Source organism: Pinus tabuliformis, chromosome 8 (genome assembly GCF_031772625.1).
Source record: "Pinus tabuliformis cultivar Carrire ecotype Pingquan chromosome 8, CPIR1, whole genome shotgun sequence".
Taxonomy (NCBI): domain Eukaryota; kingdom Viridiplantae; phylum Streptophyta; class Pinopsida; order Pinales; family Pinaceae; genus Pinus; species Pinus tabuliformis.
The window spans coordinates 72,541,547-72,568,660 of NC_142294.1; positions in this window are offsets into that span (position 1 = coordinate 72,541,547).

A 27,114-nucleotide genomic window follows, 5' to 3' on the forward strand; every position below is an offset into this window, starting at 1 on the left:
ACTATTACGCCTTGCAATCTCCCCATGGGCATAATCTTATGTTAGTTCACCATGCGTAATTGAATAGGGGACAACTGCAACGCGGGCCTGCCCATGCATTCCTAGGTTTGCTTAGGTAGCACATTCGCGTCTAACCCTAGGTCCACGATTACCTGATCCATTTTGTATTCCCCAATCTACGTCATCAATCTCATTTCCCTCCCAGTGCACAATGTATTCTTTCCCAATTTTCGGACTACGCGTGGTTCTCCTAACCCCGCGCACCGAGTGATCAGTGCTTGTAGTCCTTTAAATACCTTATTGTTGCACAACAGCTTCATGCATGTCTCCAAAAAGGTAGTAAGCATGGAAGGATCCATTTCCGGCTCTGGTTGGTCCTTACTACCTGAAGTGGAGGCTTCTGTGAAGCTCTTCTTAGCTTCCATAAACATCTCCTTTGCGTGTTCCAAGTCAAACTTAGGTTCCTTTGTAGGAGCCTTGCGAACCCATGTATCTTCCTCAGGCTGCTTCCCCTTATCTTCCTCTTTGGTCGCGCCACTTTTGAGCATCATGTTCACATTGGGATCAACTTCGTGGGGTTCAAATTTCATCATTTGGATATTCTAAGTCGAGAGAGACTGGAGTACCCCTTTCTCGCGCATCTGTGTGATCAACGTAGGACAATCTAACATTTCATGATCAAAATGATCACAATATGAAAAATACATTCTCATCGAGTTAGTACAATCGTGGGCATAGGGCCCTAGTCCCCCATAATTGTAGCAAATCAACTATCTGTGGCCCCTTCCTAGTCCCATTCCTCCTCGTCCTCAACCTTGCCCCTAAAATCCAGCATGCAGCATCCCCACAGATGGGTCTAGGGCTCACGTTTCTATCTGCATCCTATAGGTTGGGGTCCAATCCATCATTATCTTGTATCTACGACAAGTGCGCTCGTTGTGTCCTACCAACCTACAAAAATTACAAAATAGTTGATGTGGAGTTTATGTATACTTCTGCAGCAAGTGACAGTTGTCTGTCGTGTGTTTCCCTCCTATCTGATAGATTGTGCACCATAACACTGGTGTCACACTCGACCCTACCTGTGCTTCTGGTCTCAATGTCATTGGTCCCCCTCCTACCAAGTAGTTCACGAATACTAGATAGTGATCCTTGTCATGACCCTGACCTTTACATTTTATACACCATACTTCTTCACGTGCCTCTGGCCATGGTGCCCTATCTTGCTTCAAACTCTGCATCTCCAAGCATAGATTTTGTAGTTGCGCATGGATTTATTGAACTCCCAACCCAGGGTCTTGTATCAGGGTCTCATGCAACCTCATCGCCATTTCCAATGCTTCGGCCTGGGTTGAAAGCTTCTGTTGTGACAGCGCCATCCTCAGGTGCAGTGTCAAGGATGCCACAAACCATGTGCGATGTTGCATGTCTGTGAGCGTCATATTAGCCTTGCGGATCATACTCTTCAGTCGTTGATCCAAATCCCAGGGGTTCTCACCGAGGAGCATCGCAATCTCTTTAAACCCAATGATTGACTGTGTCTTCGACTTCAGTTGGCTAAATTCTTTTTTCAATGCATTCTGGATCTTTGTTATCCCTGCATTTGGGTGGTCGTTAGAGTGCTTAATATACCATGTCAATGCGTGATCCTGCATCGCGCTCATCAGCGTAGCCTTCTTAATGTTGTCATCTGTGACCCCCTGCGCTTCCCATACTACTCTTACCACGAACCAGAATGGGTCTGGATCCTCATTCCCTACTCCTCTGAATACAAGTAGCTTGATCGCGTTTGCCATGCTGAATTGAGGGGTTAGTGGAGGTGGAGTGGGTGGAGATGGAGGGGAGGGAGGTGAAGCGGGTGGTGGTGTGGGTGGAGGTGGTAACTGCGGAATATGCTGCTTTATCAACCGGACCACACTTCTCGAAGAGAACCGAGCGAGCTCTTCCTCGCTCTCTCGCGACGGTGAAATTAATGGACTGTTTTCTAATTCCCCGCTACCTTTGTAGATTTTTCCACTCCACATCGTTCCAAACATTAATGTATTCACATGACCCGCTTTTCACATAACAACATCTTAATCCAGGTATTCAAAGATTTAATATACTTACCTTGCAGTCCTTTGAGAAAATGTCATTTTGCTTCGCTGTAGCTCATGGTTGTGTCTATCGCGAACTCAGTGATGAATCCCCCTATTATCCAGTCGAGCCAGTGGTCCACAGCTCTCGCAATCTTGTCTTCTGATGCCTCTAGTCTGCACACTAATTCCAGAGTCCACACTATGGGTTGGTCAAGCTTACACCTTCCCTGGCTATCAGCTAATCTTGCAATCCACTCATATAGCTCAGAAGGAAAGGATGCGAAGAAAATCTCGTGGATTTCTATATATACGTACCGATCCAACCACCTTTTCTCAGATACTTGCAGAGTTTTGTTTTCCTGTGTCACGAACTCGTGAACCTTTTTGTCCAACCACTCTTCAATTTCCTTCTTTGTTGGGTTCCACTGGCACGACATCAGACATCCCTTAGGTAGATCATGGTCCAGGAAATCGAACCATTTGTTGGCTATGTGGGGCTTGACCCAAGTTCAGCAGTGAGTTTAGCCAAGAAAATCCCGATACTACCTGCCCTTTCGGCAATAGTCCATAGAGCGCGGACTGACGTCTCACCCGAGGTAGTACGGGAGGGTGCTGGAACTAGGTTTCTGCACCCTAGGGATGTCTCGATGAGGGTTATGGAAGTGCATGATCCTAACCCATGCGCTATGATGCCCTGCACAGCTTTTGATTCTTCAAAACCCGTGCGCTCCTTGATGAACACAATATTATCTTGATCCTGACCTTTTCTGTGCTAATATATTAGTGCTTTAACTTAGTTTGTGTGAGCCCAATGTTCCTATTACTTATTTTCTTATGCGCATAACCAAAAACACATATAATGCATAAAGATAAACAACTTTTAGAAATCCACATCTACAAATAGATACACAATGTTCCGAATCAACTTATCTTTATTAATCAACCTTTTTAAGTTCTGTACATTACAAACCCGACTTCACCCTGTGCATTTAGCTACAAGGGTCTACGCACTTAGCTGCAAACTCCACCAGGCCTCTGCGCACTTAGCTGCAGAGCCTCTACCTACTACTATTACCCAATACACTTTAGAGTCACTACTATCTTCTAACCCTGCCTTCACATCTCTCTATTACTTGACTATCCAACCAAACTTGAGACTCTACACTTAGAGCCTCACTCTATTTATACAATCCCATGGTCCGTGGACCATGGGTAGGCTGACACACTTTACATTAAATTATATTATTTTAGGGCGGACAACCCTAGACTCTCGTGCTCTGTGCCCATATTTTATGGGGTCTTTACATTACATTGACAAAAACGCGGGCTTTAAGCCCCAAAAACTTGCTATGGGGGGATCCGCTGCCCAACAAATCTCAATCAATAAATAATCCCATCACACCATGGCTATCCGGAAATGGAAGGCAATGCTAAAACCACTGTCAAAACCCCACAATATCCATTCCAGTGACAACAAATAGACCAAACATACACATGCATATACCATGCATGCAAACCCAGCTAGAAAATCATACAGGCAACATGTTTCCTACAAGTATTCTTGTTGAAGCTACTTGATCCAAGATTTCCTTTCTTGGTCCTTGCTTTCCTTTGCCTTCCTTATCCTTCCTTTTCTTGATTGATCTCCTTCTCTTCTTGGTGCTCTTCTCCTCTTTGAGACTAACTCTAAAACTAAATTAAAAAAGGCTACCAATTGATGCAATGATGTCTTTTTATTCTTGACGCCTCTAATTTCTTCATTTTCCTTAATTTTCCTTCAATTTCCTCCTCACATGAAACGTGTACCTTTCACCTCCCTTTTCTCCTAATTTCCTTTATTTTCATAGAAATATGCCAATTAATGCCTCTTTTACTTTTCAAAGCCTTTAACCATGGCTTTGCCAATTTTCCTTAACCATAAAAAAAACAAGTTATTCCCAATAGATATTTTTCCCAACATTCAACTTGGAATACATGTCCCATGAAGTTGGTCTTATTTTTCCTTTAATTACCTTAATTATTGTTGGCTTAATTTGGGTTGACCCACGTTCAATTTTTACTGTGCACCAACAAAACCCTCAAACACTGGCCCCTTCAAAAATGACCTGCAAGCAAGTCGCAGTCTCACCCAAAGTGACTATGGAAGGTTGCAGAACTAGGTTTGTGTAGCCTTGAGGAATACTACGATGTGGAAATTTTGTATTTTCTTATGATTTAACAATTATGAACTACTTCGCACTTATATATTACTTTGCAAAATTACATTCATTACTTGAACATACCATAAAATCCATAAACTTCATAGTACTGAAATAAGGTGTAGATAATAAGAAAATTACCACATGAAGACACATATTTTACCGTGGTTCATCCAAATGTGGGACTACATCCACAAGAACCATTTCTTATAATAGATAATTTGGTACAACAAATAGTTCTTCACCTGCGCACAGAGTTGCAGGTTGTCTGTGCACTAAGCTGCAGACCCAGGCCTCCACGAAATCAACTTTGGAGCCTTTCCCTTTTCCCCGAAGTACAGATTGGAAAGATACAACCATACAACACAGACCATGATCTAACACGCCTTCCTTATTTATTATTCATTCCTATATATACTATTACATTCAGGGATTACATTGGTACATTACCATGGTACCAATATCATGGTTTCCAAAATACAAGGGACTATGGTCTAAAATCATTCAATTTTTACAATATTATATTCTTTTACAAAAAGGAAGGGGCTTTGCTATGAAGCCCCTATAATGTGCAGTGAATTTTTTGTGTGGTCCTCATTGTATTCCGTTGCTCTGCTGCGTGGTCCACTTCGTACTCTACGACATCCTTTCTACTGCGTGCTCCACAAAATTTAGATTCTTTGCCTAAAATATGGCCAAGTTGGGTTGTGCCCAACAAGCCCCCAACACTCACATGTGACTCATCCTGAGTCACACAGTTTCTTTGCCTATGATCTTGTCTACAATTTTATTGTATGCCTTGTTGAATTGTTGTGGAATCTCTTCCAACTACTTTTCCTCGATGCACACTTCTTATAATAGTGCTTCTGTGGCATGTTCTGCAGCCTTCTTTGCCAATTCTATCTCCCTTTGTTGAAGTTGTTGAAGCTTGTCATCCACTGCTTGTGATAGCTGTAGGTCCTCATATTTCCAAGGCTGAGTCCTTTCTATCAAACGTTTCTCCTCCTTCTTCAACTTTTCAATTTTCTTTTGTAGCTCCTTTGACTCATTAATTTTTGTGAGCCTATTTGATATTGGTAAATTCTTTGCAGTTGCTTGACTCTCCTCCAATTGATTCTGCTTTTTCTGCATCTCCTCTTGTAATTTCCAAAAATTTGGATCTTCCTGCAGCGAAGTTCAAATTTGCATGCTCTCATCCAATCATTTTCCATAGTCTGCCAATGTTGCGGAGATGTTTTCCATCCCACTCTTTAAGTTAATCTCCCTCTGTTCACTTACTTCTGATGGCATGGTTTGTTGCAACTTCATTTACAGCTCACTGATCTGCATCTCATACTTGAATTGTACTACGGAAATTTTATCCTTTTGCTCCTTAACTGCAAGGTCGAGCTTCACGACTGTTAGGGTCCTATAATAATAGGGTTCATAATTTTGAATTGACTATGTTAAGTCTTGTAATATTGTACATACCTTTTCTTTTCTGCAAATTTTTTCCATATTAAATTAAAAAATGTAAAGAGGTATGTCCTAAAAGAAATATCAAAGGACGAAAAGAATAAGAAAAGATCAAAAAAGTCAAAAAATATGAACCCCAAACAAAAACAAATCATGAAAGTGTGCAAGTCCAAGTGCCACTAATTTTTACTTTACTATGCAAAATAATGGTTGTGTGCAGCTTCTCATAAATGCCACAACCCATGATAGTCAAACTATTTAATCTTGACTATTTCATGCTTTAAATTTAATGTTTATAGATAGAGAGTGTTGACCTAGCCAAACTGTTTAATCTTGGCAGATCAGCCATTAGGTAGAGAAATAAAATGTGCTCACAAGCTTAATCTAAGCCATTGGAAGATATAATTTTAGAATTAGATAGTTTAATTTTCAAAATGAAAAGGAAAGAAAGGCTCTGCTAGCTTAAATGCACCCAATAAAGTGAAGAAAAAATGTTACGATAAGTAAAGGGTAAGTAGAAGAAAGGTTGCAAAAGTACAAAGTTGATTGAAGCATAATCACATTTTTCATGCTTAATGTTATGTCTCAATGTGCAGGAGTAGTTATGGAAGTGAAAACATGTTCACAATCTAGTTTACTTAACTTCCCCTCATTTCATTTCACCGCCCACTACATATTTACTAATTTCCCCATTATCCCATCATTTCTTGTTAAAATACCCTTTTTCCCTTCATTTTCACCCTTGCCCCTTCATTTCACACATTTTCCTAGAAAATTACCCTCCAAAGGTCATTTCCCAAATCAAAACCCATTTTCCCTAGTGTGAAACCCATTCCCCTTTGAAAAATTCATTTTCCCCTTGTAATTTCCCTATTTTGCCTAAAAAACCCACTAGAACCCCCATTGTCCTAAGTTTAAATTCCCCCCCCGCATTACTTATTAACTCTGCCATTCATGCAAAATCCTGACAAAACCCTTTAAAACCCATAAAACCCCTTTTACCCTAAGTTTTGTTTACCCCCGCATTTATTAACTAACCTCCGCAAAATCACCTTTTCCCGATATAAATCCCTTTCAACCCACCCCCTCGATGCAGTTAACAAACCCCCGCCTCATTTAACCCTGGTCCCATGGTATTAAACCCCGGTCATTATAAATTAACCCGCACCACTTATTCATTAAAAAATTATAAAGTTAAAAGTAATTATTCCCCGGGCCACGCTAATCCCCACTCCTGTGCCCTTCGTGCAACTCCGTCGCGCGATAGCCATTAGATCTTGCACCCCCAGATCTAACGGCACATAGCCATATCGCGCGCTCCCGATGTCCGACCGTTAAGGGCCCGAGAGCACGCGAGATTCATGGTTTTGCTCGGGCCCCTTGCAGTTACGTGGCAGCATTTTGTTAACTCGCGTGCTCTCCATAAAATACCGCCCTTCGCTCAAAATTGGTGTGATGGCCTCCTAACTTGCCTCCCCGCATAATCCAAAACCATCACTGTTCATTATATGAATTTCCGCGCCAAATTCAAAAAGTTACCCATTGAAAGCCAAAGACCCTCGTTTTCACTCCTTTGTCCATTTACATAATGAAACCTACCAAACCCTTTCGGCACCACCCTGAACCTTTGCAACCCTATTTGACCTCTGATTACCATCAAAACACTGCCACAACTCCTTCCATAGACATCTATGTTCAATAAAGCCATGAATTGCCTTCCCTACCAACCTGTGTTTTAGTAATAATTGTTGTATTTTTTAGGTGATTAGAAGACCAGAAAGCTTGGATAAACAGTTTTGATACTAGTCACAAAATTTGTTTACTCCAAGCTTCAAAATGAAATCTATTCAAAAGCCTAGATTTAGAAGAAAAAGACAATTAACACAGTAATGGTTAAAACAGAGAAGAAATCATTTACATAAAGAAATACAGTTAAAATACTAAATAGAGGAGTGCATAGAGCATACAGTTAAAAGAGAAACAGATCAAACAAATTGAAATATGATCAATATCCACTACCAAATGTTGATACATATGAAAAACTAAATAATTTATTGTTGAAATACATAGAAAAAAGTTGAAATGTACAGTAAAAGTTAAAAGCATATAAGGATATTGACAGGTTAGCAAGGTCAAAGTGTATCAGATTAAAGTGTATCAGGTGAAATTTCATAAGTGAATATGACATCCAGCGTGAAGACCAAATAGCCAAGTAGCTTAAAGGGCAAAAGATCATACATCAAAGCCAGTAGAACCTAAATAACAGGGACAACAAGCAGCAGTTCAATAATTGTCTCTATCTTCTTGCATGAAGATATTTCTTTTTCCTAGATTAGTTCTCAATACAGTTTGAGATATTTTGTAAATTCCTTTTGTATAAATACTTCATAGTTCGAATTATTTTGGGTGGATTACTATACAGTTGTAGAGTTATTTTGATCTTTAACCTAAGGGCAATTGTACCAGTTTCAAGTCAATAGACTGGAGTAAGTAATAAAAGCATTGCACTGCAGGATTCATGAGATGAGCTATTTGCAGTGAAGTATCTTCTTTATGTGATTTTGTTATCTTCTTATGTTTTCATAAACTTAATTGTAATTCCAAATTTGAATGTATTAACTGGAAATATAACTTAGAACTTGTTAAAGTACACTCTATTTTCCATAGTTAGTCATTTTTATGTTTTCCTCTGATATCCAGATTTGAGAACACTTAATTTCTCTCCCATCCCGATTTACCTCTTGCATTCCTTCCAGAATATGGCCTAAGGAACCCTTAATTTCTCCTTGGATCCGATTAGAAACCACTTCACCCTCCAGCCTTTGAGATCTGTAATGACTCACCTATCTTGTCCTATAGACACTGTTTTAAAAGCTTGATCCAGTCCAGTTTGTTTGATATTGACTCCATAGCCCAATGGTAAAAGAAAACCTCTATTCATCTAGTAAGTGACCTCACCACCCAAATTCAAACCAAAACCCAAGTGAAACCATAACTAGCTTAAAATTAATTAAATAAAACAAAGTTAAATCATAAAGAGAGAGCCCTCTCTGAGATTAGGAAGGCTAGGTCATGATCTCCAAAAGTGGTTTATGGTTACCCCAGTGATTTCTTTCTTTAACCTTGGGAAAATTACTGAGCCCTAACATAATGGCGACCATACTGGGGAAGAGAACATTTTCCTTAGAAAGATTATATAAAGATCAGATCTGATCTCTGATGGTGGACAGTGATCAGACACACAAAGGTTAAAATCATCCACCTGGAAACTCCATCTCTAGATCAATTTCACAATCAAGACTCCACTGGAGAAATGAACCTGAAAGAACAATATGGGAAGATCAGGCTTCTAACTTGGATTGTTATCCAAGACATCATGCTCTATCTCATCAAGAAGGTTTTTCAATGTATATTGTATTTTGAAAAAGATCTTAGATTAATTTTTATTATTTTCCTTTGAAGATTGTAAATACAAATTCTCCTTATCCATTTGAGAAGCTTTCTTCTAAATCTTATGATGATCAATTTCCAATTGAGAGGCCTCAAACAGCCAAGACTAACCTTACAAACCCTGTACATATTCCTATACCTTGTAAAGTTCCTAATAGGTATAAACCACTCATCTTACCTCCTATACTCCATGATTTCCCTCATAACTATTACAAATATCTCCCCAATTTTGATGGAGAGAATGGTATCACTGCCAAAAAACATATTCAAGGCTTTGATAATTATTTGGACCTATTTGAGATTGATGAAGATGATGTTGGAATTAGGCTTTTTACTCTTTCTTTGCAAAGTAGAGTAAAGAGTTGGTTCAAGAATCTACCTATGGCAAGCATCTCAAATTTCCAACAGTAAGTCAAATTGTTCCTTGATAGATGGATAATCAAAGTCAATCCTTTTGTGATCATAGAAGAATATAATCAATTGAAAAGACAGCCAAATGAAACAACACAACAATTTTCTAACATATTTAATCAAATCTATTATTCAATGCCATCAAATATAAGACCTCCTCCTGATTCAGCTCTCTTGCATTATCTAAAAGCATTTGATCCAGAAATAGAATTTCAGCTAAGACTAAACTCAACAACTCTTGAATAGATGCAGAACATTGTAGTAGATGTAGAAGTTAATCTACAAATTAGAAGAGAAAATTTGAATACAGAAGCAGAGAAGAACAACATTGCAGAGGTAAAACTCAACATTTTGGTAAGAAAAATACAGGAAAGGATATAGAAGATCACCATGAAAGATAAATTTTTTGTTCAAAATCACCATGACCTATTTATTTCACAAAAGGAAAAGATTGATAGCCATGAACAAATTCTTGCTAATTCCAACTACCATAGATCAGAAATTGGATTTATAGATCAATATGTGGAAGAGGAATCTACTGATCTAATGTGTATGTTTGATGAAATTCCTTCTTTTGGTGATTTGCCTAAGTATGATCAGTATGATGATAATTATGTTCTCCAAACTCAAGCTAACTCAACAGAGCAATCAAGAGCTAGTTTGGAGGATGAGGAAATTCAGTTTCAGCAAATTAAATATAGTGATCAGCCTATACATATCAGATATGAGAATGAGAAAGGAAGTGCAGGAACTTTGGTAATAAGTGAAGGATCTTTTCCTCTTTGTTTTGCTTCATTTCAATTCATCAGAGAAAACTTTAAAGAAATAAAAAATCAGCAGTCTTCAGGTATTTTCATTAACAACAAAGAAGACAATGGAACTCTTAATCAAGATTCTTCAGTTTCACAACTATAGTTATTAAATTTCATTGAAACACCTTATCAAATAATACAGGAAAGTTCTATACCACTATGTTTTGAATCATTTCAAGTTTTAAAGGAAATGTGGTATAAAAACTCTAAAGAAAAGGATGAGCATCTTGTAGAAACCTATGAAGTTTCATTCAAACCTATATGAAATAAGTTGCAACAATCCTTCCAAGTTTTTTATGACCCAATAGCTGATATATTAGATGATGGATGCAATCAAAAAATTTCTCCATTAACTAACTATGAGATTCAGGATCAAGATGATAAAGGCTTCATCAGTCAAACATTTCAATCAGTAGAAATATCATCACAAAGCTTATGTGAAAATATGCTGGGGGATAGAGATAAAAATGACATTTCAGTTTCATGGCAAGGAGGCCATTCAGAAAAATTGTACAGTTGCTTAAATAACTTCAAAAATAGTGTGTATATTTTGGAGGATCCTTTCGTACAATTTTTAGAGTCAACAAAGGAAATCAAGTATTTCCTTATCTTCTCATTTATTGACAAGGTTATATTGGGCTGTATAATTTCAGTTTTAATCACAAACAAGCACAAGCAACAAAATCCACCAAAGTATATCATGCTTGAATGGTTGCATTGGCTGTTTGATTTTACCTAACCAGCAGTTGGACAACTGATTAGAGTAAGTAGGTAGGATTTCAGTTTTTCAGCAACCAGTTTATTTCATATCAGATTTCAGTGCAACATGTGTCAGATTTTAGTTTACAAAAAAGGTTAAGATTACATTTTACATGGTAACTTTAGTCACACTTCAAAGGCTACTGGCCTTATAGTTCTTGACATTTCACTAGGAAATGTCATCCCCATGTGGAGCCACTATTAGGGTCCTATATTAATAGGATTCATAATTTTGAAGTGACTATGTTAAGTCTTTTAATATTGTACATACCTTTGATTTTCTGCAATGTTTTCCATATTAAATTAAAAAATGTAAAGAGGTATGTCCTAAAAGAAATATCAAAGGACAAAAAAAATAAGAAAAGATAAAAAAAGTCAAAAAATATGAACCCCAAACAAAAAAAGATCATGAAAGTGTGATATTGGTTGTGTGCAACTTCTCATAAATGCCACAACCCATGATAGTCAAACTGTTTAATCTTGACTATTTCATACTTTATATTTCATGTTTATAGATAGAGAATAAAGATCTAGCCAAACTATTTAATCTTGGCAGATCAGTCGTTAGGTAGAAAAATAAAATGTGCTCACAAGCTTAATCTGAGCCATTGGAAGATATAAGGTTAGAATTAGATAGTTTACTTTTCAAAAGAAAAAGGAAAGAAAGGCTCTGCTAGCCTAAATGCACCCAGTAAAGTGAAGAAAAATTGTTAGGGTAAGTAAAGGGTAAGTAGAAGAAAGGTTGTAGAAGTACAAAGTTGATTGAAGCATAAGCACATTTTTCATGCTTAATGTTATGTTTCAATGTGTAGGAGTAGTGATGGAAGTGAAAAGATGTTCATAATATGGTTTACTTAACTTCCCCTCATTTCATTTCACCCCCCACTACATACTTACTAATTTACCCATTATTCCATCATTTCTTGTTAAAAATACCCTTTTTCCCTTCATTTTCACCCTTGCCCCTTGGTTTCACACATTGTCCTAGAAAATTACCCTCTAAAAGTCATTTCCCAAATCAAAACCCATTTCCTTAGTGTGAAATCCATTCCCCTTTGAAAAAATCATTTTCCCCTTATAATTTCCCTATTTTAACTAAAAAAGCCACTAAAACCCCCCTTGTCCTAAGTTTAAATTCCCCCCCCCCACATTACTTATTAACTCTGCCATTCATGAAAAATCCCGACAAAACCCTTTAAAACCCATTTTACCCTAAGTTTTGTTTATCCCCCGCATTTCTTAACTAACCTCACAAAATCACCTTTTCCCGATATAAATCCCTTTCAACCCACCCCCCTGGTGCAGTTAAAAAACCCCTGCCTCATTTAACCCTATTCCATGGTATTAAATGCCGCTCATTATAAATTAACCCGTACCACTTATTAATTAAAAGATTATCAAGTTAAGTGTAATTATTCCCCGGGCCCCACTAATCCCCGCCCCTGTGCCCTACGTGCAACTCCGCCACGTGATAGCCATTACATCTTGCACCCCCAGATCTAATGGTGCATAGCCATAACGCACGCTCCCGATGTCCGACCGTTAAGGGCCTGAGAGCATGCAAGATTCATGGTTTTGCTTAGGCCCCTTGCAGTTACGTGGTAGCATTTCGTTAACTCACAAGCTCTTCATAAAATACAGCCCTTTGCTCAAAAGTGGTGCGATGGCCTCCTAAACCACCTCCCCACATAAGCCAAAACCATCACTATTCATTATATGAAGTTCCGTGCCAAATTCAAAAAGTTACTCATTAAAAGCCAAAGACCCTTGTTTTCACTCCTTTTGCCCGTTTACACAGTGAAACATACCAAACCCTTCTGGTGCCACCCTGACCCTCTACAACCCTATTTGACCTCTAATTACCTTCAAAATGCTACCACGACTCCTTCCACATACAACCCAGTTCAATAAATCCATCAATTGCCTTCCCTGCCAACCTGTGTTTTATTAATAATTGTTGTATTTTGCAGGTGATTAGAAGACCAGAAAGCTTGGATAAACAATTTTGATACTAGTCACAAAACTTGTTTACTCCAAGCTTCAAAAGGAAATCTATTCAAAAGCCTAGATTCAGAAGAAAAAGACAATTAACATAGTAATGGTTAAAATAGAGAAGAAATCATTCACATAAAGAAATACAGTTAAAAGAATGAACAGAGAAGTGGACAGAGCATACAGTTAGAAGACGAAAAGATCAAACAAACGGAAAGATGATCAATATCCACTACCAGATGCTGATATATATGAAAAACTAAATAATTTACTGTTGAAATACACAATAAAAATTTGAAATGTACATTAAAAGTAAAAAACATAGTAAAGGATATTGACAAGCCAACAAGGTCAAAGTGTATCAGATTAAAGTGTATCAGGTGAATTTTCATAAGTGAATATGACATCCAACATGAAGATCAAACAGCCAAGCAACTTAAATGGAAAAAGATCAGACATCAAAGCTAGCAGAACCTAAATAACAGGGACAACAAGCAGCAGTTCAATAGTTGTCTCTATCTTCTTGCATGAAGATATTTTTTCTTCCTAGATTAGTTATCAACATAGTTTGAGATATTTTGTAAATTCCTTTTGTATAAATACTTCATAGTTTGAAGTATTGTGGGTGGATTACTATACATTTGTAGAGTTATTTTGATCTTGAACCTAAGGGTGATTGTACCAATTTCAAGTCAACAGACTAGAGCAAGTAATAAAAGCATTGCACTGCAGGATTCATTAGATGAGCTATTTGCAGTGAAGTATCTTATTTATGTGATTTTGTTACCTTCTTATGTTTTCATAAACTTAATTGTAATTCCAAATTTGAATGTATTAACTGGAAATATAACTCAAAACTTGTTAAAGTACACTCTATTTTCCATAGTTAGTCATTTTTTATGTTTTCCTTTGATATCCAAATTTTAGAACCCTTAATTGCTCTCCTATCCCGGTTGACCTCTTTCATTCCTTCCATAATGCAGCCTAAGGAACCCTTAATTACTCCCTGGATCTAATTAGAAACCACTTCACCCTCCAGCCTTTGAGATCTGTAATGACTCACCTATCTTGCCCTGTAGACATTGTTTTAAAAGCTTGATCCAGTACAGTTTGTCTGATATTAACTCCATAGCCCAATGGTAAAAGAAAACCTATGTTCATCTAAGTAAGTGATTGCACCACCCAAATTCAAACCAAAACCCAAGTGCAACCATAACTAGCGTAAAATTAATTAACTAAAACAAATTGAAATCATAAAGAGAGAGCCCTCTCTGAGATTAGGAAGGCTAGATCCTGGTCTCCAAAAGTGGTTTGTGGTTACCTCGGTGATTTCTTTCTTTAACCTTGGGAAAATTACTGAGCCCTAACAATGACGTTGCCTTTTTCTAATTCATCCTCGTGGACATCCATGTTTGGAACTTCCCTGCAAGTGGCTTCAACCACCTCTTTCAGTCTCTTTTGTTGTTGCTCTTCCAGTTCCTTATCCTTGATGGCCTGGTTGACTTGTTTGCAACGTGCTCTTGTTCTATCTAAATGTTTAAGTGTGAGTTGTGTTGTTCACACTCCTTCAGCTCATTTTTGATACCTTGGTGCAATTCATGTAAGACCGGAGTGGGTAGTGCTGCCATGCTCATATTGACATGGTCCCAAGCTTTTGCCTGTTGTTTGACTTCGACAGAGTCAAACTGTAGAGCTCTGGTAAGTATTTGCATTATCCTCACCCTGAATTTTGTTTCTATCAGTATTTCTTGATGGTGTCCTTGGCATATCTATGCAGGTGATCTGGATGTTTGTGCCCAAATCTTCAGCTCTGCAATACTCTGCTGCACACCTATGATAAGCTTTCCATAACGATCTTCCACCCTATTCCAGGATTCCATTGTTATTTCCTAAACCTTGTCTCCGATTTGATCCAGGTCACCTTCAGTGAGAACCATTGGTGTGATATATTTTGATTTATCAACCTTATGTTTCTTTATGCTCTTAATGGTAGATTTTCCTTGGCTCTTTCTTTTCTTTGTGGTAGTTTTCTTTGTTTCTGCATTTTCTATCTCCTTAGTCATATCCTTGCCTCCTTGAGGATCCTCCTCATGGTGTTCTTCTTTGCAATGTTCTTCTTCCTCTTCCTCTTCCTCTTCCTCTACTTCATGCTCCTTGTCTTTTCAATTGGCTTCGCCATGGTGCGAAGTGTCCAACTCTTCTTCTTCTGTTGCGTTGTCTCATGCTTCCTCCAGCGAAGTCATCCATTATGTGGGCCATGCCTATATTACTTCTACCAGATCATCTTCGTTGACCATATATGGTTATGCATTTCATTCCTTCCTCGTGTCTTTGCGCGCTTGTATGTATAATTTATGAAAAACCAACTTCAACCTTGCCACAAGGTTGTACTTTTTATGCAAACTCAGCGAAAGGTGCGGATGCTAGTTTACTAACATGTTTAGATCCATTTGATATAATATAAAAAAATATTATAATTTCCTTCACTCATGATGCTTGAGTGGTATGCCGAAGCGAATCATACCTCACAGCCTCATATACATATATTTTATGAGAGGAAACTGTGTATCCTCTGACTCCTTCCATGCCAACAATGTTATGATCAAAATTAGCCATGCGTAGTGAAAATATGTACCTTTCTCCTGGACCTCACGATATTCGTCCATGAATTCCTTGCATAAGTATCTAGCCCAATTATATTGGACTCTATTTGTGCACTAAGTAGCTAAATACACCACCGATGTAGGAAATTCATTTACGTGGCACTTCCTCATGATCTTTTCGGAAAAAATATGTGTTGCGCAACGGACTACTTGGTCATTGATTGAGTTTATGTCGTAGCCTCTTTTTTCTTTGATAAGCTTGTACTTCTTCATATTCTCCACAAAAGTGTGGTCTTTATCCTTTCCCGTGAACTCTTCCATGGGGTTCCACCCTTGGTATGGTAATCTTGTGATTCTCTAGATCAACATTTGGTCTATAGATAGAACATGGATGAAAATTGCTTCAATTAATTATGGAAAACAATCTTTACATTATGCAGACAAACACTTAACTCCAACAAGTAGGAAAAGTGATCCATAAGCTATAATCTGCATGATGCTACATTGGGATAAACTTCGCCTCCCTTCCATGTGTTCTCTCTGTGCCTGTGTGTGGTTATGCTATTAATGGATTAATTAACTGACTAATTCCCCACTCCAAGAAATTTCTAAGCTTCCATATAGGCATCGATTTATAATTTGGGGCTTTTAACAGCCAATCAAAATACAAGAGGAGCAAATTATGAATCTTAACAATTTTCCAGGAATAAAATTGGGTTTGTAACTAAATGTCAAAATAGGAATTGTTTCTCACAAGTCGATCCTCTTTTCCTAGAATGATGTTTTGGGTATAAAGTGTGATTTGACTAATCAATTTCCTCCACTTAGCAGTAGTCACGATGCCCCACAATTGATCTCATGAAGCTTGAGTCTGAGTGATGGCATGTCGAGCATTGTAATCAATGGTCTAACATGAATGGATGATTATATACAAAAACATAAACATGTATATTTAAATCATATTACACACTGTCCACAGGGGCTCTCCACGCGTCATCCTGGAAGCAAAGTGTTGACATGAAAGAGAGGCTCCCCACCATATGGTACCCAGATCTTTTCATGAGCTCTGTTGCAAACCCGTTCAATCTCAATCGCACTTGTCTTGATACCACCTAGATTCATCATGTCATCAAATCTATCTCTTGCATTGACTTTCACAGGAAGTGAATCCACTGTTGGCTTTATCACAAGTCGGTTTACATTCACTAGTCTCCACATTCCAAAGCTTAACAACCTCCTCAATACCACATATAAGCAGCAGTTTATCATCAGGGCTCCAAGCAACAAATGAAACTAGTTTTTGGTGTGCATTTAATTTATGTTTCATGGAGAAAGAATCTACTTCTATTATCTCCCAAATTATTGTAGAACAATATTTTGATGCAAAAGCCAAATATTCCCATTGTTTGAAAACTGTAGAAACCACACTTCACTTTATGTGACTCTAACACCTGTAATGTCATTGTAGGAATTTGAACTTGTCCACATTGATGATTAGTATATAGAGAAAGGGTTGAATCCAAGGAGTTGTGAAAAATGCATGCTTCGCATTGCACATTAAGGGATTGCTCCACTAGATGTTACAGCCTCTTTTTCGGGATCGTTATAGAAGGTGGTAATAATTGTAGAATTTCTTGAAAAACTTTCATTCATTGACTGGACTTTGGATTCCCCTGCTTTGAATAACCAAGATCCTCGCACCATGAAGGAAACACAATGCAAGATGGCATCCACGGAGAATGGTATTTGATGCTGCAGCAGCCAATTTCCTTCTATATTTGGAGTCAAACATGATTTTAACTTGTTCTAATTCCGAAAAATTATATTGGAGCAGTATAACATAACTATACACAAATTCTAGTGCAGGAATGTGAGTGTAGTTCAGGAATCCTTTAGAGTGCAAGTAGCCATAAAATGGTGCAGGAATCTATTGCATGGTACAGATAGGTAAATGCAGGTCCATAGCCTATATAAGAGCATGATTACATCAATTTTAAACCTGCAAAAAACAAACCTTTATTAATAATGTTTTAATCCTGATAAAACAATGGAAGTAACATATACTCTTGAAAATAATCATTTAGCCAAACAACAACATGAGAGATTTCGAGTAAAAATTAGACAAAACGAAGGCCCAACATCCCCCCATGTTGACCATCTTTCATGTCCTCATGCAAGGAAATTAGGTATTATTTCTCCCTTCCAAAAAGAAAAATTAAAACATTTATAGGCATTCATAATGATGTTCCTGCAATTTTGTGTGATCACATTTTCTGCACTAGATAAAGCTTGCTCTAAAAATAGAGACTCTATTGGACTCTTTATTTGTTTAGACTGTTTTCCAGAAGATCTCACACAAAGGTTGCCATAGAAATACTAAGTTGCAAGGATGGTGTTATTACTCAAATAAAATAGCGAAATTTTAAGATTTTCAAAAAAATATCTCGGAGGCATCCCTAATCATAAGTTACACTTTAATATCCTCATTGTAAATATGACCAACATGATTTAAAAGCCATGGTGTTAAAAGTAAACATAGTAACACCTTCCCACAGTGACCATTTTACCATTATCCATGTATAGTTGAAGCTCCTCTTGTCTAGGCACAGTGAATTACTTACACTAAGGGTCCCACTTCCATAAAAAATCATTCCAGAAAGATAGAACTCCAAGGCATAACACTAGAAGGATTTTAAATCCATTCTCGAAGAGATTTATAATGAGTTCAAGGAAGGGAAAAAACAATCAAGTAAATTATAGTGTAGAATTAACTTTAATACCACAGCCATGGCACTGATGCCAGTAGGCATCTATAGCCTCAAGAGGGATACCTTCTAACCTCATGAAATGCTTGTGTCCCACCTATTAGATATAGATTCAGAGTTATTTAAGAGCATTTACTTTTTTTCTCTTTTTTTAAAAGTTAATTGAAGGTCATTGTCCTATCTTGGTAACCAGCTAATGACAGTGTCATTCACAAGAACTAACAAGAATGAACAAGTTGACTCGCGATGAGACCTCTTGTCTTCCAGCTTCTTCAACTAAAAGCCATTACCCTGGCTTGGTGACCACTGTGGTAATTCCATTCTCGTTAGGACCCATGATCAGAGTAGGTTGGCTCGCAATGAGACCTCCTATCCCTCAATTAATTTGTTTATGTTTTTTAGAAAATAATATGATTATGATTAACCTCAGATAGGTTACTTAATAGGTGGGGAAGAATATCTACTCCTTAAGAGTGCAAGATGGCATGAACAATTTTTAATTACTACTCTTTACTGGTTGGTCATGCTACCCTAAAGACTTATTTAAAAACCATCTAAGATAATGACTAAAATAATGCCTTGAGTTGGTCATGCCAGGGTTCTTTATGAAAGCTTATTAGAGTTTTGTAGGCGTGGTTCACCATGAGAGGTTTTTCATCAGTCCCTTCAAAGAGGGACTTGGAAATATTTTCTAGATGGTGATTTGTTAGAATAGGAGAGAAGTATTATATGTAACTTATAACAATACCCTTCACCGACATATTGATCAACAATCAAAGTCACTTTTAAAATATGAGGCATTAAGTGTAAAGTTCTTCTGACAAGTCTTACCATGAGAGTGCATAATAATATAAATTTCAAAAGCTATGCTTTTAGGGAATCACAAGTTCAAGAGTGTTGTTATACATCTTTATTCATTATTCTCATATTACCCTACCCTATTTTTGAAGAGAGAAATATCACCTTTAAGTGTAGGCATACTTTCAATGAAGCCATGTGTGTAACAAAATTTTGATTATACTCACACTTAGTTTTAAAGAATAAACTTCAAGACATACCAAAGCATGAGAAACCAATTACTTCAATTGACATAGTACCAAGAGTTTCTGAATGATGAGGAAATAAGGTGGGTTGATGACTACTCAAAACCAGGATTCAATGGAATCCACATATTTATGATTCTCCAACTGATGCAAGTCTTCCACAGTTTGATAATCTCTCTCCTAGAGGCACAAAGAATCTAGTGAAAGAAAAAAGATAAATCCCTCAAGTTCATGCTCAAATACCTGGTTTTCAAATTGACAAGAATTGTTGAGAGAGATTCTAGGGTTTTGGGCTTCGTCAACATTTTGAGAACAAGTTCCAATGAATGATTGCTCCTCTAGTGGTATTTAAATTATATCTTCCTTGGGTAAATGTTCTACGGTAATGGGGGAAGTTTCCAAATTTATTCCCTTTCCCAACATGGAAGATGTGACATTTTGTTTGATAATGGGAAGAATAGGTCTTTCAAACTGTTGCACAACCTAATGGTTTAGATTAGGGTTTAAGGTATGGTTTGGGCTATGTTTTTGGTTAAGGCTTGGACTAAGCTTTGGATTTGGATTAGGATTAAGCTTTGGACTAGGGTTAGATCTAGGTTTTGGATTAGGACTAGGGTTAGGGCTAGGGTATGGATTAGGGCTAGGTCTAGGGTATCGATTAGGGTATGGACTAGGGTTAGCGTATGGATTAGGGTTTGGGTTAGGTAGGGTATGGATTAGGGCTAGGTCTAGGTTATCGATTAGGGTATGGACTAGGGTTAGCGTATGGATTAGGGTTTGCGTTAGGACTAGGGTATGGATTAGGGCTAGGGCAAGGATTAAGGTAAGGTTACACATGGAGCTGGGACCATGGAGGAGGATGAATTTATGGTGCATTGGAAAGAAATTATGGTTGTTGTTGATGCTCAAGTGATTATATTTGCATGGGATATTTCCCTAGAGAGAAGGATCCAAATGATTCTTGAGGCCATGGAGATATCTGGCTCAAGGATGAGGGCCAAGGAGAGGGCCACTACGACCATGAAGCAAGGTATTCAATTAGTGGAGGATTAAAAGTTTGCCATGAAACTACAGGATTATAAAATTGTTGAGGAACCTTATCAGGATAATAAACATTATTCCAAGTATCAAATGGTGATGGGTTTTGAGTTATAGCTAGTAGTCAATTTGATTCCTTACTTGATTTCCTAAGTGCCTTTAGTAATCCTAGTAGTGATGGGAAATGTTCTGTTGAATGGTCCTCTTCAAAAATTTTGCAAACCTTCAAGCTATTAAGTGGACACTTTCCAAGGATGTGTTTCTTTCTACAGTTGGTGCAAAAGATAAGAAGTGGTTCGTCATCCTTCGTTTGTTTCTCCTACAAATCATCCAATTTTGAAATCAAATATTTAATAATATTATTTTTATGTTCAAGCAAATTATTAAATTCTGCACTTTTTAATTCTTCATTGGATGAGTTGTATGTCTCTGTAGCAGCATCAAAACTCCTCATTGAATGATTCCTCAAAATACCATTTTCCTATTTTTAACAAGCCAATTGGTACATTTGTTAGCACATGAATAGTGTATATATATATATATATATATATATATATATATATATAGATATATATATATATATATATATATATATATATATATATATATATATAGATAGATAGATAGATAGATAGATATATATATATATATATATATATATATATATATATATATATATATATATATATATATATATATATATATATATATATATATATATATATATATATATATAGGGTGGGGATTTCTTACAACATGAGAGAAAATGAGAAACCTTAAAGCAACAGTGCAGGAAAGAAATAAATTCAAAGAACATAAAATTGTAAGAGAAACTAGGTGAAGCAAAAAAACCAAATGCATCAAGTCACCAAGGTTAATCCCCTAAGCGCCTGCCCGGAAACGACACAAAAATGTTGGGTGTAGTATAGGGTCTATAAATGTACCAAGATTTAATTTTCAATCCGGATATTCTGTGAACTTCGAGGCGTATCACTGGAAATTCCAGAGAGAGTCCCTAGCAACCTACAAAACAAATTCTAGTCCAACTTGCGCAATAAATGAAATCCTGCACTTAAAAGGGAACTAGAGAAAACACCAATCCAAGCAATCAAAATCATGCGAGAAATAAAATCAATCCTGCACTGAAATGAAATCCTAATTATGGGCAAACATAAGGTAAATCTGAACTAGAAACCAAGCGGTGCCCACACAACATCAAAAAGACTTTAAATGCTGGGATGAATTCAAAAGAAATTAAAAAAAAAAAAAAAAAAACATTCTAAGTCTGCACTAATTCTGCTGCATCTACCTCTATGTAAAACCAACCTGCAATCATCAGCAAACATAACAAACAAATTTACTGTATAAATAAAATTATGAAAGAAATAGATTTAATATAGATTCTCTCGCCTTCCTTGTCCCTAGAAATAAATCTTGTAAAATTGTCCAGAAGTTTAAAGGAAACTACAATGGAAAATAAACATTATCGTTTTTTAAACATGAGGCAGTTTCCTTTTCATAAATGTCAGCTCTGCAAGCATCATGATTTAAAATGATGGAAATATATATGTGATCTCTGCTTCTGAGTAATATATGGTTTCTTGTAAGCATAGATTGAATGATTGCATTAATACCTCGAAACCATAAACACTTCAGTTGATCTCAGGTTCTAGAATATAAATTAAATGGATCTGGATCAATTCAAAGGATTCAATTTGCACATTACAGCTCATAAAGGCAGAGTATCAATGCATAAGCCGATCTTGTAAATTCAAAAAATCTGAAGGGAATCAATCTTTATTCAATATAAAGAAATATTTCGAGTGCAAGGACAATTTTTAATGCAGCAAATCAAATCAATCTTGTAGTCGAAAGGAAAACATTGCAACAGATTTAATAATACCAATTTGAAGAAGGAATGAGACTAGAAATAGTTAAATCCTGCGATGTGAATTTCACACACAGAAAATAATAGTTTAAATAAAATTTAATCTAAAAGATGCAGAGCAGTGTCGAGCTAGTCTGGCAGCCAACCCAGCCAGCTCGCACCCTCTATGAGCAACCTCGTTCACATAATAATTAAAATCATTAAATGAAACAAATATATAGACAGAGCGTGGATGAAAATTGCTTCAATTAATTCTGGAAAATAATCTTTACATTATGCAGACAAACACTTAACTCCAGCAAGCAGGAGAAGTGATCCATAAGCTATAATCTGCGTGATGCTACATTGGAACCAACTTCTCCTCCATTTTGTATGTTCCCTTTGTGCCTATGTGTGCTTATGCTATCAACGGATTAATTGAATGACTAATTCCCTGCTCCAAGAAATTTCTAAGCTTACATATAGGCATCGAATTACAATTTGGGGCTTTTAATAGCCAATTAAAATACAAGAGGTGTAGATTATGAATATTAACAATTTTCTAGGAATTAAATTGGGTTTGTAACTAAATATCGAAATAGGAATTGTTTCTCGAAATTCGTTCCTATTTTCCTGGAATGATGTTATGGGTAGAAAGTGTGATCTAACTAATCAATTTCCTCCACTCAACAGTAGTCACAACACCCCATGATTGATCTCATGAAGATTAAGTCTGATTGATGGCATGTCGGGCATTGTAATCAATGGTCTAGCATGAATGGATGATTATATATAGAAACATAAACATGTAGTTTTAAATCTTATTACACATTTTCCATGGGGACCCTCCATGCGTCATCCTGGAAGCAAAGTGATGACATGAACGAGAGGCTCCCCACCATATGGTACCTAGATCTCTTCATGAGCTCTGTTGCAAACCCATTCAATCTCAATCGCACTTGTCTTGATACCACCCAGATTCATCGTGTCATCAAATATGTCTCTTGCATTGACTTTCACAGGAATTGAATCCACTGTTGGCTTTATCATAGGTCGGTTTACATTCGCCGGTCTCAACATTCCAAAGCTTAACAACCTCCTCAATACTGCATGTAAGTAGCAGTTTATCATCAAGGCTCAAAGCAACAAATGAAACTAGTTTCTAGTGTGCACTTAATCTATGTCTCATGGAGAAAGAATCTGCTTCGGTTATCTCCCAAATTATTGCAGAACAATATTTTGATGAAGAAGCCAAATACTTCCCATTTCTTGAAAACTGCAGAAACCACACTTCATTTTATTTGACTCAAACACCTTTAATGTTGTTGTAGGAATTTGGTCTCGTCCACATTGATGATTAGTATATAGAGAAAGGATCGGATCCAAGGAGTTGTGAAAAATGCATGCTTCTTGCTGCACATTAAGGGATTGCTCCATTAGATGTTCTAGCCTCTTTTCCGGGATCATTATAGAATGTGGTAATAATTGTTGAATTTCTTTCAAAACTTTCATCTGTTGACTATACTTTGCATTCCCCTGCTTTGAATATCCAAGCTCCTCGCACTATGAAGGAAACACAATACAAGGTGTCATCCACAGAGAATGGTATATAATGTTGCAGTAGCCAATTCCCTTCTATATTTGGAGGCTTTTAACTTGTTCTAATTATGGCAAATTATATTGGAGTAGTATAACATAATCGTACACAACTTCTAGTGCAAGAATGTGAGGGTAGTCCAGCAATCCTTTAGAGTGCAGGCAGCCATAAAAGGGTGCAGGAATCCATTGCATGGCACAGGCAGGTAAATGCAGGTCGATAGCCTATATAAAAGCATGATTACATGAATTTTAAACCTGCAACAGACAAACCTTTATTAATAATGTTTTAATCCTAATAAAACAAGTGAAGTAATGAATACTCTCAAAAATAATCATTTATCCAAACACCAGCATGAGATATTTCGAGTATAAATAAGACAAAATGGAGGCCCAACATGAATCTGCTGCAAGTATCTGTCTGGTGCGAACTGAGGTTACTTCTTGCGGTCATTAAAATCACATTCTGTAAATTTGAGTTGCAAAATTTTTCCTAAAATCTCTCCTAAAAATGACACAACTTCTGGCAATAGTGGTGTAAATGTCCCATACTTCACATCTTTGGAATCCTTTACTAGTTTGGCAGTTGGCTTCCTTGGCAGGATATATAAGGGCATACACGAGATGAACATTGTGCCACATTACGCTGCCTTTATTTCCTCTACTTCTTCTTCAATATTGACTTGCTCATGTTGCTTCTGAGGTTTCACAGGTTTGGCAAGCTTCTTGTATTGTTTTTTCTTGTTTCTTTCTTCTTTGGTTTGCTTCATCCTTGGTGATTATCGTTGTTTCTATAGCGACGGTGCTTCTATTATAGGTCATGCTACTGCGGGTGTTTCAACTGCTCGTGCAGACATATCAGCGGCTTCCATGACTCTGGAAAATCCCTGCTCATGAAAATTCCACACAATCTCACCCCAAGATCGCTCAAATGACATACACAAAGAAGTCTCCTGCAACTTATTCGTACTATTAATCGCTCGAGCTCTCAATTCAGCAAAGTTCTTAATGTGACCGAGAGTCTACTATTTATAACAATTCTGGCCTTCGAACCTCATCATTAGATTTGATTTGGTCCCAATTATGTTCAGATTTCGTCATTAATTGCATATCCACCCTCAAAATCTGCCATCTTGTCGTCTTAAATGCAACTTTGCACATATTGTTTCCCTTTTAAAGGTCATATTTCTACTTTTCCAGTGAACTTCGACACATTCCATATTGTAGCGCTCTTTTGTCTTACATTGCAACTTCCTTTGAACTTTGACATATTCCAGACTAGAGCGAAGTACTTTCTTCGTCGAAGCTTGTTCTACAACATAGTTTATAGTCTGGTGCCCACTTTCAACTGCACTAAGACTTTCCTTCTTTCTTATTCCGGACAAAGTTGTAGGGGCAGGGTTGTCCCTGTGGAACTTCAACCTACTTCCATTTACTTTTCCCTGAATTAATTCTCCATTTAACTTTTCTAACTACATTACGTACTTAATAACATATGGGCCTAACTAGTGTGTTTTGAATTTCCCTAGGAAATTTACAAACTTACTGTCATAGAGGAGAACAATGTCTCCTACCTAGAACTTATTTTGCTTAATGTGTCTATCATGCCAAGCCTTTTCTCTCACTTTTTGTACTTGTTGATGAAATCCTCCTACAAAATTGTCTTCTTCTAGAGAAAGTAAGTGTGACATCCTTTCTTCCATTATGTCAGGGTCTACCATATTTGTAAAAGGTTTAATTCTTAGGCTAGGGACAATTTATTCCATGGGCATCACAGCTTCTTTCCCATAAACCAACCTAAAGGGTGTCTGACCCATCAACGTTTTTCATGTAGTCTTATAAGTCCATAATACTACTAGAATCCTAAGATCCCGATCATCCTATTTACATTACATATCTTGGCCAATGCATTCTCCAAAATTTTATTGAATTCTTCCATAGTTCTATTTGCCTGAGGATGATAAGGAGGGATCTTTTGGTGATAAACCTGAAATTTCTCAATTAATTCTTTGATGGTCTTATTCAAGAAATCTGACCCATGGTCACTTATCAATATCTTTGTGAACCCAAATCTAGACAATATGTATTCAAAGGTGAACTTCACAACATTTTTGTGCTGCAATCCTTCACTGACTATGCTTCGGCCCACCTTGTCAAATAATCAGTCGTAATGATCATATACCTCACACCAATCCTTTTCCTAGTGGATTGATAGGTCCGACAAAATAAATAGCCCATTTATCAAAACCCTGCAATGTTACTTATGGCGTTAGTGGCATTTCATCTCTTCTTGAAGGTTTTCTTTTTCTTTGGCAGACATCACAAGCTCGATAGTACTCCTTTGCATCTTTGTGTAGAGTAGGCCACCATAATCCTACTGTTAAAATTTTATGCGCAGTAGCTTTCCCTGCATAATGTCCACCAACTCTACAACTATGAGCTTCTGTTAAAATTATCTGTCTTTTGTGCTCAGGAACATACCTGCATAGTATTTCATCTAGTCCCATCTTATACAAATGTTTTGTGATTAGTGAAAAAATTGTTGCCTTAACCACCAATTCTATCTTTTACTACGTAGTGTATTCTGAAGGGGCCATCCTATGGTTAAGAAGTGAATAATATCAACAAAGTGATCATATTCTATCATGATCGCAAACAAATGTGAAGATTATCCTCTATATTCGTTGGTTCTTTCCCTATTTCCAACCTTGACAAATGATCAGGTCCAACGTATAGTCTTCCTGGCTTATCAACAACTTCAAAGTCATACTCTGAATAATAATAGCCATCTGCAAAATTTTCCTCCTAAAATAGGCTTATTGACCAAATATTTTAGTGCAGAGTGATTTGTGAACATCTTGAAATGTGATCCCAACAAATAACATCTAAACTTTTGTAAAGCATATACCATAGCCAGTCCTACCCTTTCTGTATTTGTATAGTTCTTTTCTTTTTTATATAGTTTCCTACTTGCAAAATCTATAGGGTGATCTATTTTTGCTGCACCAAGTTGTGCCCATACCCCTCCTAAATCTATGCATGAAGCA